The sequence below is a fragment of the Protopterus annectens genome, chromosome 8.part1 (assembly GCF_019279795.1).
Source record: "Protopterus annectens isolate FY-2018-M chromosome 8.part1, PAN1.0, whole genome shotgun sequence".
NCBI lineage: Eukaryota > Metazoa > Chordata > Ceratodontiformes > Protopteridae > Protopterus > Protopterus annectens.
Window position 1 is genome coordinate 388,350,448 of NC_056742.1, and position 20,136 is coordinate 388,370,583.

General features: G+C 37.8%; 1 protein-coding gene across 1 annotated transcript in view; it reads right to left on the reverse strand.

The window, feature by feature from the left end:
• Nucleotides 1-13,393, reverse strand: part of LOC122810372 (mixed lineage kinase domain-like protein) — a 419,511-nt gene extending 406,118 nt beyond the window's left edge. Inside the window, exon 1 of the mRNA XM_044081959.1 lies at nt 13,311-13,393. The gene's annotated coding sequence lies outside the window, so the exon portion shown is untranslated. The remainder of the gene's footprint in view (nt 1-13,310) is intronic.
• Between the last annotated feature and the right edge of the window lie 6,743 nt (nt 13,394-20,136).

Consider the following 20,136-nt stretch of genomic DNA (forward strand, 5'->3'; position numbering starts at 1 on the left):
GACATAGGTAACCTGCAAACACTGGATCCATCACAATTTGGCTTTGTTCTGACAATTAAATCTGGTGGACTTCTTTGTGAGGGTCACCAAAGCAATGGATGAGGTCAAGACTGTGCAAACAGCTTACCTTGACCTGGCCAAGAATTTTGATACACTATCCACTCAGGCATCACAGACAAGCTCACTAATTTAAGTATAGACCCTTTTATCATCCACTGGATAGCCATCTGGCTCCATGACAGGCCCCAGGAGGTCAAAACAGGCGAGGTCACCTCCACCAAGAGGCAAGTCTCTAGTGGAGTCCCCCAGGTCTCCATACTAGGCCCGCTCCTTTTTGGCATCTACTTCTCTGAAATGGAAGCAAATGCTGAAGGTTTATGGCTGACTTAGTTTGCAGGGGATTGTAAGCTGGGGATTATGATCGACTCAAAGTACAACAAAATAGGGACCAGCACAATGGTAAACCTTCATTGTCACAACAATATCAAACACAGAAAAATTCCAGTGTAAGGAAACACTTGACAGCAGCTTTAATACAACACAACTTCTTTAATAAAACACAAAGCATTCGGACATGCATCCTTCCTCAGTGTGAACAAACAGAAAAAAACACTTCCTTTTCCTTTTATAATGAATTCTGACTGCTGCCTGTGTCATGTGATGCAATTAAGCTTCACTATAAAAGGAAAAGGAAGTGTTTTGTTGTGTTTGTTCACAGAGAGGAAGGACGCACGTCTGAAAGCTTTGTGTTTTATTACAGAAGTTTTGTTGTATTGAAGCTGCTAACAAATGTTTCCTTACACTGGAATTTTTTGGGGTTATCATCATCCCCCCTGCAGACACTAGCATTCTTCAAGAAGGCCTATCTCCAAATAACAAATGGTATCAGTCATGGTCTTAAACTCAATGCTAAGAAATGAATAACTGTACCCTTTGGGAAGTCAACCATCCCAAATAATTACCATTTTGATGATATGCCTCTATGAGTCATCAACCATGTGGCCACAGTGGTGAGGAAATCCTTTATGTTCCGGAACTTATAATTAAGGGGAAGGCATCTAGGTCTAAATAGGTCATTATCTCATGGTACCCTGCCCTTGTCAGACCAATCACAGAGTACAGTACTCCCTTCAGTATGTATTTGACCAAGCATATGCAGAAACTAGAGCGACCTCAGAGATTCCTTACAAAAAGAATACAAGGCGTATCAAATCTGCCTTATGCAGAGAGCCTTAAAGCCCTTTCTCTCTAGTCAGTCTCCTATAGATTGTGAGGGATGATCTATGCCTGGTTTACAATGCATACACAATTCACACACTTATGAATATCCTGCATATTTGTAAGTTATACAGTACTAGAAATACAACATCTAAGGACCTGAATTTTGTCTCTGACTTAAATATAACATACTGGAGAGACCGATATGTGTCCCAGAGACTGCCCTTCCTATGCAACAGGCTTCCCATCCATGTAAAGCTTGTGTTCGTCTATTACCCAGTTTAAGTGCAACCTAAAACAACCATTATAAGTTCGGAACATAAGTGCAACCTAAACCAATGGATGGGGAATAGGAATAAATACTTGTCCCTCAATGTCCTATTTGGATACAGGACATTATTATTGTATCTACAACAATGTGTGTTTGTCTATGTGCTTATAAAATACTTCTTCTAGAGTCCCAGCATAAATTGAAATTTGGATGTTCAGCTTGGGTATTGTCAACTCACACTGGCCGACATATGCAAAATGGCTTACAGCTGTGCAAGATCGACAGTCGCTGGGGTAGGCGGAATATGCCCTTTTCCTGTGGATTGTGAGATCTCAGAGTTAGTATATATAATTAGTAGAGGGTACAGCCCCCAGCTGTGGGAGGGGATGCAGGGGTGCTTGTCCCTGAAAGCATGTGCTGCAGCATGCCAATGTGTTTTTGTTGATGTAATTATCTTAATGTGAAGCACATCAGCATTTCTGTGGCTTGACTATTAACACATAGACAGATATAGATATAAATATATTTCTATATCTATGAATCAAAGCAACAATGTGCATAAACTATGCAACCCCACAAAACCGACCAAGAATCTACAAAATGGGTTCATGAAGTCTCAGATACAAAATAGTATGATGCTCAAAAACCAAAATGAACATTTGTACCAATCTCATTTAGTCAACACAAATTGAACACTTTCGTCCCTACCACTCTGGACTTCATCAAACATTTCCATTAATCAAAACACGGGTTTAAATACTTCAATCAATATACAATTAATTAATTGTGTGCCTAATTAGTATTGTTTAAGAGCCATTTTTCCTAAACAATTTAGCAATGTAACCTATGTAAAGTCACTTAAACATACAAAAAGCATGCACCATTCTTTATCATTTTATTTATCTACTACTTCTTATAAAAACATAAAATACCATAAATTTACTAAATCAGAAAATGTATACTAATAAAATATGAACTTATGAAAAATATACATTCACAATACACAAAATACAAGTAAAATTACTTTGAATAGCAGCCCTCATTTCTAAAACTGGTTATACTGAGATACAGTCATTTAAACCTAGGATGAGGTGGCATCTAATCTACTTTTCCACACTAATCATAGTTCATTGGTAAATAACATTATTGGGAATAATTGGTCTGTTCTTAAAATAAATGAGAACATTTTTAAAACAGTTGGAAAATGTGATGTTCAGTTTCTCCATATTTATATGTAAATGTATAATGTGTGTGTGCATATATACATATGCATATATATGAGTATCGAACAAATTAATAAGGTGGGTTTTGTTGAGGCTCTAAAATGAAATGAAACCTGAAATACAGGAACTGGCATTAACACAGGTCCTGGGAGGGGACATGTCCTATTTTCCCCCTTCTTAGAGAACAACAAGCTCAGCTTCAATGAATTGGGTTTGATAATCACAGCCTCAGTCAAACTATGTTGGGACCCATATATAAGCATACATACTCATGTATATACACACATATATATATATATATATATATATATATATATATATATATATATATATATATATATATATATATATATTATGTTTATAGACACACACATGCACACACACAGTGGTATACTTCAATATCTAAACACCCAAATGTTGATGTCACTAATGTTGACACACACAAAAACAAAAAATGTCGACAGTGAAATAATGTTTTTTGCAGAGGAGCAAACTACATTGACAAGACAGCCGTTGACTATACAGAAAGTTGACATGTTTAGCCCCAACCACCACCACCACCCACAGGCACACACAGGATCCATTGGTGTGGTTAATACAGATGTTGGTGAACATCTTTTTAATGTAATGCATTTGGTTGATTATGCAAATAATTAACAAGTGTGTGAGATCAACAATCCCCAGGTAGGGAAATATTCCCTTTCCCTGGGGATTGTGCATTCTCAGAGTTTGCATATTAAATTAGCGGGGGGGGGGGTAAAAAGGTAAAAGTATACTGGCCCTTTGTTCATTCTCCTGTCTGTTTGCTACATGACACATATTTATAGTGACAACAGTCAGCAGCTCCTTAAGTAAAAGGGGATGGGAATGAACAATGACAACCTTGGGGGTTTGTCCAGAGCATGGTTTACAGGTTCCCCTGAACAACTCTCATGAAAGTTGTACTATGTCACTGCAAAATGTAACTCAGTAAAGTAAAAGCACTGGTAGCATTACACTGAAAACGTGAACTACCAGTATGTACAATCAATCAATGCCTTCAGCAAAACAACAAAAATGCAGTTTTGTAAGAGGGATTCCTACTGCATCCCCAAACTCTCAAGGCAAGAATGCTGCATCTTCAGCAAAGAGAAAATGTAATTTAAAATACATATTTACTTCCTACTCGCTCAGAGATTCGACAGTCCTGGATACAGCAAACCATCATTACTGACTGATTTGAGCAAGCTAGAAAAAATACATCTCTAACGCAACACAGTCTGACATAAAGTGGAGGAACAAACATTTTCATTGGATTAGTTATTGGGCTCGTAAAGAGAAATTATCAGTTCCACCCAGAGGTAAAATCACTTTTTCTCACACACCCAAAATCTCTCTCATACACTAAGATTCTCCTTGCCCCTACTGTGATACCTAGGAAGCCTTTAATCTGTCAAAGACATTTATTAGGATGTGTGTTTTACTGGCTCTGTACAGGTTACTGCACTACCATATTGTAATATAAGGAATATTTATGAAAAGTCTAGCAAACTGGACTTGTTTCAAAACAGTAATAATATGCTTATAATGGCAACTCATTCTGTACAAAATTCTGGCACAATTATGCAACCCGTGATATTGCTTGGGATTTCTGTTACTCAGTGCATTAGACAGAGAAGGATTTGGAGGACCCTTATGCTTTTAGTTACCTCATGCTATAACCTGACCTTTTCAGCCTTGTCTGTACTGCAAGCTTGAGTTCTGGTATGACAAAGGGATCCATAGTCTCAAGCATAGCTCTCAATTGTCCCCGATTTTTAGGAATGTCCCAAATTTTGGCTCAGAAATTTTGCCCCTGCTAATCCCTCCTAAACCTAGTAATTTAAAGGGAAAATGTTATAAATTATATTTCAAAAATAATTGCCGTAATTAAATGAGTAGACTTCTTTTACTTCCAAAAATGCAAATTAATTCACATTACCTTATTCTGTCAACTTCCCAAGTTAACGGCACTAATATTTAAAAAAAAAGTATCCACATTTGTTATTCTGTCAACTTCTCATGCTAATATTACTAATATTTCAGAAAGTATCAGAAAGTATCCCCAAATGTTCTTGACTACTTCTGTATTTGTCCCTTATTCTGCAGCTAAGAGGTTGGAGAAAAATCCGGAATGTGATGAAGGATCAGAATGCTGGAAGACACACGCATAACAGATGGTCATTTTCTTACTTATCAGCTGACGTCTTCCAGAAAGGTATCAATGTTCACAGCAAGGAAAATCTCTGCTATATCTAACAAATCAGTTGTACTGTCTTGGATAATAGGTAGGTTTTGATGTCCAGCATTTTAATAAACAGGAAGGCTTTCCTACCTCAGACTATAAAACTACAGCTCATTTCATAGCAAATAATGTTGCCTTTGTCAAGTAGAAAACTGTCAAATGAGCAACCCAGTGGACATAGCAATGTATCAGGTGGAAACCTATGCCTTGGAATTAGCATGGTGATTAGTCTGAGGTCATGGACATCACTATGGATTTATGACCTACAGCTTGCGGCTTGGATACTGAACAAACCATGATATTCAAAATCTTGTCTAGATATTCTTATTCATTACTGTTCCAGACTCTGGTATCTTCTCTGATGTCTGGAATTTTTCCAGCTATACTGAATGAGGCCTGGTCATCACTTCCCTCAAGTAACCTTTTTCTGATCCTCTGAAAAAAGAGAATTATTGCAGTCTTATACCTGTCTTTTATTAATAAGGAACTAAAAAGTTATTTATACACATCTCTTCTCTTAAATTGCATGGCCTCTATGTTCCCCACCAGACAACCTTTATGATGTTACAGCAAAAAGACAACCCATCTTAAGATATTCAATTACCTATATGTGGTAGGTGATTAGGGATATAATTCTGTCCTGCTCCAACTTGGTCTCTCTGCATCACTGAGAACTTTAGATGAAGGCATCCTTTGGAAGCAGCTATAGTCTCTCGATATGGCCACTCCCATACTATCCTTGATTATTTGTCTGTTACCTTTTGAAGAGCCTCAGATGGTGACATTAGAAATGTGTTCTGCACAAAGTCATCCTGTAGACTCCATTTTTAGGACTACTTTTGTTTGTAGTGTATATGCCAGTAATCAAACAATCCATTTGATGGAGTGGGGAGTATTTTGGTAGCTAAGCTACAGAAAGTAATGGTCTTATTATTGCTAGAAAGGCAAGCTTAGTTCACTGCAGCCTGGGTGTATGGATATGTTTAATGTTACTATTAGTTTCATTTTTATTTTTTATTAATGTTTAATTTTATACTAAACTTTTTTGATGTGATTATGGTTAAACACTTGAAAAAAATTATGTAATTTCAGTAATTACCTTGGTAAAGTGAACTTCTCAATGGTACGAAAAGAATAGCATTTCTCAAATGTAACTGCTCTCATAACCTTTTATTTCAATTTCACAAAAGTATTCTCCCACAAAGGATCATAGGATCATAGAAGATGACTAGGCTAGCAACCTGGAGGTCATTTTAAGCCTAGCCATTTCAATCCAATGTAATACCGTAGAGGTACTAGTTAATACCCACAATTGCATTAAGTGACAAGTGTCCATGTACACAAGTTCACTATCTGTTGAGTCTCCTCAGGTGTCCTGGCTCAGATTGTACACAAGTTCACTATCTGTTGAGTCTCCTCAGGTGTTCTGGCTCAGATTGTACACAAGTTCACTATCTGTTGAGTCTCCTCAGGTGTTCTGGCTCAGATTGTACACAAGTTCACTATCTGTTGAGTCTCCTCAGGTGTTCTGGCTCAGATTGTACACAAGTTCACTATCTGTTGAGTCTCCTCAGGTGTTCTGGCTCAGATTGTACACAAGTTCACTATCTGTTGAGTCTCCTCAGGTGTTCTGGCTCAGATTGTACACAAGTTCACTATCTGTTGAGTCTCCTCAGGTGTTCTGGCTCAGATTGTACACAAGTTCACTATCTGTTGAGTCTCCTCAGGTGTTCTGGCTCAGATTGTACACAAGTTCACTATCTGTTGAGTCTCCTCAGGTGTTCTGGCTCAGATTGTACACAAGTTCACTATCTGTTGAGTCTCCTCAGGTGTTCTGGCTCAGATTGTACACAAGTTCACTATCTGTTGAGTCTCCTCAGGTGTTCTGGCTCAGATTGTACACAAGTTCACTATCTGTTGAGTCTCCTCAGGTGTTCTGGCTCAGATTGTACACAAGTTCACTATCTGTTGAGTCTCCTCAGGTGTTCTGGCTCAGATTGTACACAAGTTCACTATCTGTTGAGTCTCCTCAGGTGTTCTGGCTCAGATTGTACACAAGTTCACTATCTGTTGAGTCTCCTCAGGTGTTCTGGCTCAGATTGTACACAAGTTCACTATCTGTTGAGTCTCCTCAGGTGTTCTGGCTCAGATTGTACACAAGTTCACTATCTGTTGAGTCTCCTCAGGTGTTCTGGCTCAGATTGTACACAAGTTCACTATCTGTTGAGTCTCCTCAGGTGTTCTGGCTCAGATTGTACACAAGTTCACTATCTGTTGAGTCTCCTCAGGTGTTCTGGCTCAGATTGTACACAAGTTCACTATCTGTTGAGTCTCCTCAGGTGTTCTGGCTCAGATTGTACACAAGTTCACTATCTGTTGAGTCTCCTCAGGTGTTCTGGCTCAGATTGTACACAAGTTCACTATCTGTTGAGTCTCCTCAGGTGTTCTGGCTCAGATTGACATGTTCACTATCTGTTGAGTCTCCTCAGGTGTTCTGGCTCAGATTGTACACAAGTTCACTATCTGTTGAGTCTCCTCAGGTGTTCTGGCTCAGATTGTACACAAGTTCACTATCTGTTGAGTCTCCTCAGGTGTTCTGGCTCAGATTGTACACAAGTTCACTATCTGTTGAGTCTCCTCAGGTGTTCTGGCTCAGATTGTACACAACTTCACTATCTGTTGAGTCTCTCCAGTGTTTTGGGTACACAAGTTCACTATCTGTTGAGTCTCCTCAGGTGTTCTGGCTCAGATTGTACACAAGTTCACTATCTGTTGAGTCTCCTCAGGTGTTCTGGCTCAGATTGTACACAAGTTCACTATCTGTTGAGTCTCCTCAGGTGTTCTGGCTCAGATTGTACACAAGTTCACTATCTGTTGAGTCTCCTCAGGTGTTCTGGCTCAGATATGTACACATGTTCACTATCTGTTGAGTCTCCTCAGGTGTTCTGGCTCAGATTGTACACAAGTTCACTGTTGAGTCTCCTCAGGTGTTCTGGCTCAGATATGTACACATGTTCACTATCTGTTGAGTCTCCTCAGGTGTTCTGGCTTGTACACAAGTTCACTATCTGTTGAGTCTCCTCAGGTGTTCTGGTCAGATTGTACATGGGGGTGCCTGCCATCACACTACTATTTTCCATCATGAGTGGGGAAAAGGTGGCCACCCATCCTGCTAACGGCATTGTCCTGGTCAATCATCATCACAGTATGGTCTTAGCAATCTCTCCATTTTGTGGAACACTTTCGGACATCAATCCTCCTTAGTTTTGGATCTAGTAATCCACCATTTCTGGGGTAAGCCTCTTAGCATCCATCCATCTAGCGGTAAGCATTTGGTTATCTGATCTCCAGTCAAAGCTCAGTTACCATGTAGTATGTGTTAAGCATTTTGCTAGATAAACACTACACATTTTTTTTTGTGTGCTTTCTCTGTGTGTCACCTCACATAATTATTATGTATATTAGGGGCTCTGAGTGTGAAACAATTTGCCCTGGCTGTCACGTTCAGCTTCTGTACTCATGTTGTTAGCACATGCTGGTCAAATGTAAAACTTTTACATTCCTGACATCTAGTTGTATTAAATTTAGGCTAAATCATAAGCTCTGATTTAAGAACAGAAAGCTGGTGCTGTATTAGTGGTTCCAAGCACTGTGTTTCAGTATGCAAAACAGACACTGCCTACTTTGTGCTAATGTGAGATTTTACGACATTAACAGCATCATTAAGTCTTTGTACCAAGCTCTCTGCTAACTCATTTAGCTGGATGATGGGAAGTACATATGAAATGCTTATTGCCACTTAACTTTATGAAAGTTTGGAATTCTAAGACATAAACTGTTACTGTTATTACTGCAGATCTGTCCACACAAGCCATTTCCTGTACGCAAAACCAGTAACACAATAATCTTTTTAGTGGTGGGGGAGTTCATACAATTAATGAGGTGTGCATCAGCAGCAATTACAAATACAGGCATGACGGGATCTGTAATGTCAGTAAGTTGCAATAGTACTGATCGTCATTCATCAGGGCGGGCTTCTGGTGGTGCATTTTGGACCATTTAATATCCATTTTGACTCATTTAGCCTCCAGTTTATTTATTCGTTCATCGCACAATACCCGTTTCAGTGTCACAGGGGAAGCTTAGCCTATCACAGCACTCAATTAGTGCAACGTAAAGAAACTAGTTCTAGATAAGACACTAGCTATATGTAGGACACACATGTGTGTGCGCACATGTACAGATTCATAGATATGTCAAGGCCACAAAGCCACATGACAATTCATGCCTTGTCAGTACCAATGCACAGGCTGCACCTCTTTGCCCCAGGAGTATCATAACTGTCAATCCTGGAGTAAGTTTGTGGATACTGAACCAGTCATCTAGTTTATATTTAAAAGAACCTTGTCCCACAGGCCGCACCTCCCCAACACCTAACCAACCATCTAGTTTTTATTTAAAAAAACATAGTGAGTCCTGCTGCTTAACACATAGGGGAAGTTTATTCTAGAGGTCTGGGAGGTGCTGGGGTACAAACCTGTCCCTCCATCTGTTGGTGAAGATTTAGGCCCCCTGGTTCTAGTACTGGCAGATATATACTGGACTTACAGAGAACCATAATGTCTAGGAAAATTGGAGCTGTATGGTATGGTAAGTTAGACAGCTACCGCCACTAAAAAAATTATATAGCTTCCAGCTTCTCTTGGGGACTTTAGGCCTGTGATCTCTGGGGTCTTTCTACCTGCTTGATATATTTAGTAATACATTCCAAAAGGGGCACTGTACTCAGTAATTGGCAAAAACAGTGCTGAGTATAAGGGAGTGATTACATCTTAACACCTTAATGATATAATTTACTTATGTGTGACTGAATTTACATAATGAAAAAAAAAATGCACAGACAAAAATAAAATTGAACATACATAAGACTGAATTACTTAAACGTTGAACAAGTGAAATATCAAAAAATGAAAACAAGTCCCTTTCCCAGTCTTTATACTAAACCACCCACATAACACTAGCCTCCAATATGTCTGAATAATGGCGGTATTATGGGAAGAGTTTTTTAGGTATGGTTTGCAGTTAGGGTTGAGGGGGTAGGGTTAGGGTAAGCACACATTTGTTATTATTTTGACTATAATTGTTGTGGAGTGACGTATACTACTGAATGTAGTTGTGATCAAACAACATGATATATTGGTCAAACAAAGAAGAAACATACAAGAGTAAAGTATCACTTTTGGCTGAGGAGTGCTGATGGAAGACAGGGGCATGTTAAAGTAATTCAAAATGAATGGGAACAGGTATGCTATTCTGTGGTCTGAAAAGAGCTTTGCAAGATGCAGGCAGATGGGGGTTGGTTTGTCATCTGGATGGTCAGATGCGAGTAACAGAGGCAGTACATCTGCTGTAGGAATACTGAGGAGCAAGGCGAGATAAACTCTTGGTAAGGGAGGGATCTTGGTCAGAGAAGTGTGAACTTCAAAACAGGGGAAATTTGCCTGTCAGATCATGTTTGGGTAATGTTAGAGATACTGAAAAGGGAAAATAGAAGATGCAAGTCAGGATGTAAATGCCATGAATGGACACTTTTGCCAGATGTCGCAAGAAATGACCTGCAAAATAAAGTAAACAATGAGAACAAGGAAGGAAGAGTGTGAGGGGCTAAAGATTGCATGACAAGAAACCTGGTGAAAGAGATGATAGGAAATTAATAGTCCTTGCAGGACATTTTAAGCCTATCCATTTTTTCTCAAAGATGAGAATGAAACCATGTACCTGTGTCTGTGAGATAAATACCTTAACAGTTATGCTATTATTAACCATTGTGCCAACTCCCAACCCCAAAGGACAAGCAGGGGCCTTGGTGAGAATTTAACCCATGTCCCCTGGTTTACTAGAGTACTCTAACCTCTGTGCTATAAGGCCAAAAGGTGAGAATCAAATGCTGTATCTTGTGTCTGTGAGATAAGCCCCTTAACAATGATGCCATCATTAACCATTATGCCAGCCCCCAACCCCTAAAACTGTATCAGCCTGGTTCCAAATCAGGGACCTTTCACGTGCTAGGTGAACATGATAACCACAATACTACAGAAACTCATGGTACTGTAATGTGCCACTGCTATCACACATCTGATTATCACCCTGCTGACTGTAAGGCCATCCTGGCTAACTGAACAAGGCCGAATTATTTCATTACTTTATTTATAATTTTATCTGATTTTGTTTTGTTTACCTGGAAAGAGCACAGACCTAGATGGAGTTATTTCAGGTGTAGACTGGTGGACTGATTTTTAGTATGTTGAGCAAATCCTTAACGGTGTGTAAGTGGCAGTGTTTAACACACTGAACCAAAAGGATAATACAACTTTAACACTGTTAAAAATCATGAAAAGGCTTTCACATTACAGCAATTTAGACTGACATTTTCACACAGATATTTATAAAGGAGCAGTAGTTGCTGAAAGAATTGTACTTACACATTCATAGTAAAATCATTGTAAAAGACTGCATAGGATTTAGCAAAGCAGGTGGAAAAAAAGATCAGAATTCCTTTTCATTTCGGAAACTTGCTTATAGAATATGATTTAATCCAGAAAAAATGGGGATAGAGGTCTCTGGTATTTTAGCTTTATAAAAATGGAGATAGATGCAAATTCAAGATATATCATTCTGGGTACACTGTATTAGTCTTTAACAAAAGGTAGATTTTTGTCTAATTAGTTCAAAATTCATAGGAGTCAAGGCTTTTTAGTGATATAAACTGTGCTGTGATACAAGTGCTTAAGGGCAATTCTCTACCTTTTGGGAAGTATAGACATATCCAGGGTGAGCAGTGTGTGTGTGTTTTATATATATATATATATATATATATATATATATATATATATATATATATATATATATATACACACATAAGTGAGCCTATTTACTGTCATTGCACATAGATGGCAACAGAATGTTAGAGTTCTACCCAGAAAACCTAACATCCACAGTAAGATGGAATACTGCTCAGTAAGGGAGCCTGGCTACCTGTTCAGTCGACCATCCTTTATGACGCACAATTGAGGCTTACTCCTGTGCAGAGGGGGTTCCTGCCAATGAAGGGCAAAGTGGACAGGAAGATGAAACAGTAACGGGGGGAAAAACTGCAGTATAGGTGGGACAGGTTAAGTCAGTAGCTTCTGATGCTGGAAGTAGAACAACAGGCCCAAAATGAAATGTAACTAAAAAAAATGCTGAGGTGATGGCAAGCACAACCTGAAACCGTGGAGTTATTCTCAAATGGCTAGGACAAGTGGAATCAACTTTCCATTGCCTGTAGATCTAAATGAGCAAGTGCCTGAAGGCATAAACTAAAGTGACAGGACCATAAAGGCATCCTGTAGACAGTTGGGGCACTAACACAGCAAGTGTCATGGGTATCGTCTGCATAGGTGGTGGGATGGTATGGGCCACGTACATTGCAGCAGAGTGAGTGTGTGTGTGTGCATGCTCATATGCTTTACTTCTAGGATCCTGGGAGATCTGTTCTTTGAGACTATGTGAAAATCTCCACAGGATACTCTCAGTACCCTGAATGTGTTGTATCTTTGCTGATTTTTAGCAACCCTATGAAATCTTTGACTCGTACTAAACTTCCGTGCTTTGCTTTATTCAGTACATTAAGTGGAACTAGAATATTATACAGCCTCTATCTGGAACAATGGTGCTATTAACAAAATTACCAAAAGGACAAAAGGAGATGTGACAGCCCTAGCACTGTGCCAATTCCCACCCGGTGCAAGCCTTCTTCCCATTAGTATCCAGTGAGCTACTGTGCCGACATGATGGAATCTTAATGCAGACCGCTTCCTGATGACTAAAACAAGGACTGGAAAAAAGTAAAAGACAGAAATATAGAGAAACATAAAGGGGGAAAGAAAGAAGCAAATTAAGAAAAACAACTGTATTTAATCTTAGAAACTGTCAGTACATAAGCAAACGTGTCAAGAATTTGTTTTACTAATTGTTTTTGAAGGCGTTGCCAAGTAGCTTGACTGAAAACAAATCAATGAAAACTAAAGAAGTAAGTCTGTGGAATTTAAAACATAACACAATTCTTAACATCTGTATGGAAGTCCATTTTTGACCTATCCCTTCTGCAGCGTGGCAGCTAAGACAGCAATGTCAAGAATCTGCTTTGATCCTAGCACGAGAGTAAAACATTTCCAACAATCATCTTACTGTCACATTTGAACGATAGCAGTCTTACTCCCAGAAATACAACATTTTTTATTAATAAAAAACAAGGCACCGGTTTAAAAAAATAAGAGAAATGACACTTGCTTACCTGACAAGCAGAGCAGCTCTCAAAGTTTTTTTTTCTTACTTTCTGTTTTGCACTTTGTAGACACCCACTGGTAGTTACATCAGACAGTCTTAAAGTCACAGTACACTTTTTTTACTGGCAAATAGAAATGAGCAGATTGTACTCTGTAAAAAAAAGTGGATAAACATCATTATGAAATATATTGTACTGTATATCCTGCATTTGCAGCATTTACAAATATTTTAACATTTTAAATATGCTCCTTATTTACTACAGTAAGTAAGGGAAGTAAGGTTGACTTACAGAACATACCAACATTCAAAGCTGATGATGCTAGGCATTTCTCCTATTTACACTCTCACGTGTGCAATCCTTTTTATTCTAAAATTAATTTTAATGCTAGATGTATTTAACATTTATTTTTCTGCATGTTTACCCCAAGCATTTTAAATAACATGCTTTCTCTGTTTTGGTTGAGTAATAATTTAGTTACAGTGCATTTAAGGTGGCTGTCCAAATAAGCCTTGATACAGCTAATGGATACAAAGTTAAGCAATGCCTCCAGGACCTGGGCAGCTCAAAAACAACTTGTTACACTCATGCTGTCATATTATGTATTCTCTAAGTTGCTATAACTGCTTGAATATATTGGCAGCACAGTCTTCCAGTTGTTACATTATCCGCTTCAAAGATCTGGGTTCAGTCCTGAGCTCTGGTTACTGTCTACATAGAGATTTCATGTTCTGTCTGTTAGCTGTTTGCTTGCTTGCTACAAAGTGTCCTTCTGTATCACATTTTTATCCCAGTCCTTGTGGCATGAGTCATGGCCGAAACAGTCTGAAGGACAGTTATAATCACCCAGTTAACAAAGAGCTTGTAAGTTTAATGTAATCCTGTTAGTGGTTTGTTTTCTATTTTATTCACTTCTGCCTGAGTAATATCTTAAGTTCACTTATCAAATGCATATGTTTTTAGATAAACATTTAGATGTTTCTTAGGTGTTAGTCTGTTGAATCTGATGATAGAAGGCTTCTGATTTCTTATATTTTATTATGGACAAGGGAAAATCTTCTTAGATTTGGAAGTTTCAGTATAGGGCCACAAGGCTATAGGACTTAACAACACTTGTAGCTTAAACATAGCTTGGGTAAATGGATTCCCAAATAAGACAGCTGGAAAAATTAAAACCAGTAGTTTCCAAAAATGAAAAGTATGGTGCAGACAAGCAGAATCAGTCTGGACTAACAAATCTGCAGGCTCGGGCATAGGATGAATGTCTGTACATTCTGAAAAGTTCCCCCAAAGTGGTAAATTAGACAGTTCTAGGCTCAGTTTCTTCCCAAAAGGCATAAAGAAAAGGGGGGGGGTAGGGAAAAGCATTTTTAAAATAGATATTAGTTTTAAGGATATTCTCTGGTGCAGTTCTTAATCAGTGCCATTAGCATTCCAGTGAGGAAGTGCTTGACTTATGTTGCTGGCTCCTGTGTACTACTGATGATAGATACTTGGTTTCCTTGAAGTGACATCATCTCTCCACTTTGTTGCCAGGCAGCATATTGTTTGCTCAGGCATTGCAGGTCCTCCAGTTTCCTACCCCTGGCCTTCACCTTATTGGGTGTTCACTTTCAATCAGACTCAGCACATCAATTGAGTAACTGTCCACCAGAAAAAGAAGGCAGCAATAAACATGAAAGTATGTTAGTGTGCTGGTAAGATTTATTAATGTTGGAAATGTCTCACGGAAGACAGATTGCAATTTTAAATTCTGAAAAAAATGCAAAAACAAAATTTAGCAGTTAGGACAAAGAGGACTAAAGCCTTGACCTATTAAGAATTACTCCCAATGCCAGGACTAAAGGGTCTGAATCTTTTCACCTTCATTTGCTTACTGTGTGACTTTGAACAAATCACTTAACCAACCAGTGCTTTGGGGCAATTAGCCATTTGGGTTAGGCCCATTAATGCTCTCCAGGACTGCATGCCTAGTAAGAACCTATGAAACAGAATTATAAGAAACTATTGTTTTGACTTAAAGATTGCAATGTTAGGGTGAGAGTCACTGAGTTTTTAACTAAACTTAACTGGCATGCATATGTATCTGATATTTATTTTTCTTGAATTATGGCAATGGATTTTTTTTTTGGGGGGGGTTATTGCCATTTGTTACCTCAAGAAGAATCAGGGACAGAGCAAAAATAATTATTGCTAGTAGCTCATAATAATAGTAATAGTAATAATAATAATAATAATAATAATAACAATAATAATAATAACAATAATAATAATAATAGTAATAATAATAATAATAATAACAATAATAGTAATAATAATAATAATAATAATAATAATAATAATAATAATAAAAATCATGGATACAATATAAAAATTTTTGTAATATTTTGGGTTTGTTACTTCACCGAAGCTAACATTTTACACAGTGTGCCCCTCTGGCTCGGTAACTTGTAATGACTTATTATTCATTCCTTAACTTGCAGTTAATCACAGTTATATTTTTCTGAGGTGGCAGAAACTGGAAGTGAGTCTGCTGATAGCCACAGTACCTGACAACATACCACGAGTAGTGAGACAGTCTAGCTTCCTTCCTCATTATGTCATCAGCTACATACTTAGGCATGCAGTGAAACTTTGTGATACTTTTTGTGACAGTCGCTGCAGAGCTCAGAAATGAAGATGGACCTGAGGGTAGAGAATGAGTGTTCTTTACAGAAGGGATAGGCTGTTCACTATTCAAAGCTGTCATCTGGCACAAATTACATGTAAAGCTGAATAATATTTCCTTTGTGAGGTTTGTATTCATGAATTGAACACTTTACTGCTGTTATGAATGACTGTGCCTTCCATTTGCACTCATTGTAAGTTTATTTTCTTTATTTATTTCAAATTTGTTAACTGGGATGGAGCACTGATCCCAGTGGGCCTATTTCAGTTTCAGTCCACAGGAATAACAATAGATTCATGGGATCATAGGAGGTTACAAGGCTAATGACCCTATAGCCTTTTTAAGCCTAGCCATTCTTGCCACAGTTTTCCAAATTATCAATGCTCACAGGCAAACATGGATTTGCTGTACGCCTGTACCTTACTGCAACTACAAACTGTCTCAGTCCATAACAGCCACAGCAACAAGCCAGAGGTGAATTTGCAACTTTCAATCCATTGGTCCAAATAGGTTTTGAATACGCTAAGGGTTGAGCTCTGTTTCACATAACTGTGGAATCTGTTCCAGTGAAGCGATAATCTCTGAGACACATACCTGTCCCTCAATAATGTATTGTTTATGTCACAGACAAAGTTTAGAACCTTAGATTGGGTAATTCTACTGCTGTTTGTTCTGCAAATGTGTAGCATATCCATCAAGGCTGGATCGGACATTATATACATTTATTATATACCATGTGAATATTAGCGCCAGCTTGAGTGTATAAGTACAATAGATACATGACAAGCACGACATACAAATGAATCTCAAACAGAGTGACTGACACAAAATATACATGCATCATAAACAGAATGACAAACACAACATATACATGCATTATCCACAGAGTGACTGACAAACACAACATATACATGCATTATACACAGAGTAACTGAAAAACACAATATGTGCATGACATTATACACATAGTGACTGACAAACACAACATATACATGCATTATGCACAGAGTGACTGACAAAACATATACATGCATTATGTACAGAGTGACTGACAAACACAACATACACATGCATTATACACATAGTGACTGATAAAACAACTATACATGACATTAAACACAGAGTGAATGACAAATACAACATATAAATGCATCATACACAGAGTGACGGACAAATGCAACATATACATGCATTATACACAGGGTGACTGAAAAACACAATATGCACAACCATCATACACAGAGTGAATAACAAACACAACATACACATGCATGATACACAGAGTGACTGACAAACACAACATACACATGTAACATACACAGAGAGACTGACACAACATACACATGCATTATGCACAGAGTGGCTGACAAAAACAACATACACATTCATCATACACAGAGTGACTGACAAACACATCACATACATGACATTATACACAGAGTGACTGATAAAACACAACATATACATGACATTATATACACAGTGACTGACATACACAAGATATACATGCATTATACACAGAGTGACTGACAAACACATCACATACATGACATTATACACAGAGTGACTGACAAATATAACATATACATGCATTATACACAGAGTGACTTTCAAACACAACATATACATGCATCATACACAGAGTGACTGACAAACACAACATATACATGCATCATATACAGAGTGACTGACAAACACAAAATATACATTCCTCATGCAGAGAGTGAATGACAAAGACAACATATACATGCATCATCCGCAGAGTGACTGACAAACAACCCATATACATGACATTATATATAGAGTGACTGACAAACACAACATATACATGCATCTTACACAGTGTAGCTGACAAACACAACACATAAATGCATTATACACAGACTGACTGACTGATAAACAACATATACATGCATCATACACAGAGTGACTGACAAAAACAACATACACATGCAACACACACAGAGTGACTGACAAACACAACATATACATGCATCATATACAGAGTGACTGATAAACACAACATATACATGCATTAAATAGAGAGTGACTGACAAATACAACAGACACATGCATTAAATACAGAATGACTGATGAACACAACATATACATGACATTAAACACAGAGTGAATGACAAACACAACATATACATGCATCATGCACAGAGTGAATAAGAAACACAACATACACATGCATTATACACAGAGTGACTGAAATAAAAATGCAACATATACATGCATCATACAGAGAGTGACAAACACAACAAATACACGTATCATACATGGAGTGACTGACAATCACAACATACACATGCATCATACACAAAATGACTGGCAAACACAACATATACATGTATCATATACAGAGTGAATAAAAAACACAACACACACATGCATTATACACGGAGTAACTGACAAACACAATATGTACATGCAACATACACAGAGTCACTAACAAACACAACATAAACATGCTTTATACACAGAGTAACAGACAAACAACATACACATGCATCATACACAGAGTGACTGACAAATGCAACATATACATGCATCATACACAGAGTGACTGACAAATGCAACATATACATGCATCATATACAGAGTGACTGACCAACATAACATATACATGACATTATCTGCAGAGTGACTGACAAACACAACATTTACATGCATCATACACAGAGTGACTGGCCAACACAACATATACGTGCATCATTTACAGAGTGACTGATAAACACAACAAATGCATGCATCATAAAAAGAGTGACTGACAAACACAACATAAACATGCATCATATACAGAGTGACTGACAAACACAACATATACATGCATCATACACAGAGTGACTGACAAAAACAACACAAACATGCATCATACACAGAGTGACTGACAAACACAACATATACATGCATTATATACAGAGTGACTGAAAAACACTACACATGTATTACACACAGAGTGACTGACAAACACAACATATACATGTATTATACACAGAGTGATTGACAAATACAACATACCTATGCATTATACACAGAGTGACTGATAAACACAACATATACATGCATCTTACACAGTGTAGCTGACAAACACAACACATAAATGCATCATACACAGACTGACTGACTGACAAACAACATATACATGCATCATACACAGAGTGACTGACAAAAACAACATACACATGCAACACACACAGAGTGACTGACAAACACAACATATACATGCATCATACACAGAGTGACTGATAAACACAACATATACATGCATTAAATAGAGAGTGACTGACAAATACAACAGACACATGCATTAAATACAGAATGACTGATGAACACAACATATACATGACATTATACACAGAGTGAATGACAAACACACCATATACATGCATCATGCACAGAGTGACTAAGAAACACAACATACACATGCATTATACACAGAGTGACTGAAATAAAAATGCAACATATACATGCATCATACACAGAGTGACAAACACAACAAATACATGTATCATACATGGAGTGACTGACAATCACAACATACACATGCATCATACACAAAATGACTGACAAACACAACATATACATGTATCATATACAGAGTGAATAAAAAACACAACACACACATGCATTATACACGGAGTAACTGACAAACACAATATGTACATGCAACATACACAGAGTCACTAACAAACACAACATAAACATGCTTTATACACAGAGTAACAGACAAACAACATACACATGCATCATACACAGAGTGACAGACAAATGCAACATATACATGCATCATGCACAGAGTGACTGACAAATGCAACATATACATGCATCATATACAGAGTGACTGACCAACATAACATATACATGACATTATCTGTAGAGTGACTGACAAACACAACATTTACATGCATCATACACAGTGTGACTAGCCAACACAACATATATGTGGGTCATTTACAGAGTGACTGATAAACACAACAAATACATGCATCATGCACAGAGTGACTGACAAATGCAACATATACATGCATCATATACAGAGTGACTGACCAACATAACATATACATGACATTATCTGTAGAGTGACTGACAAACACAACATACACATGCATCATATACAGAGTGACTGACAAACACAACATATACATGCATCATACACAGAGT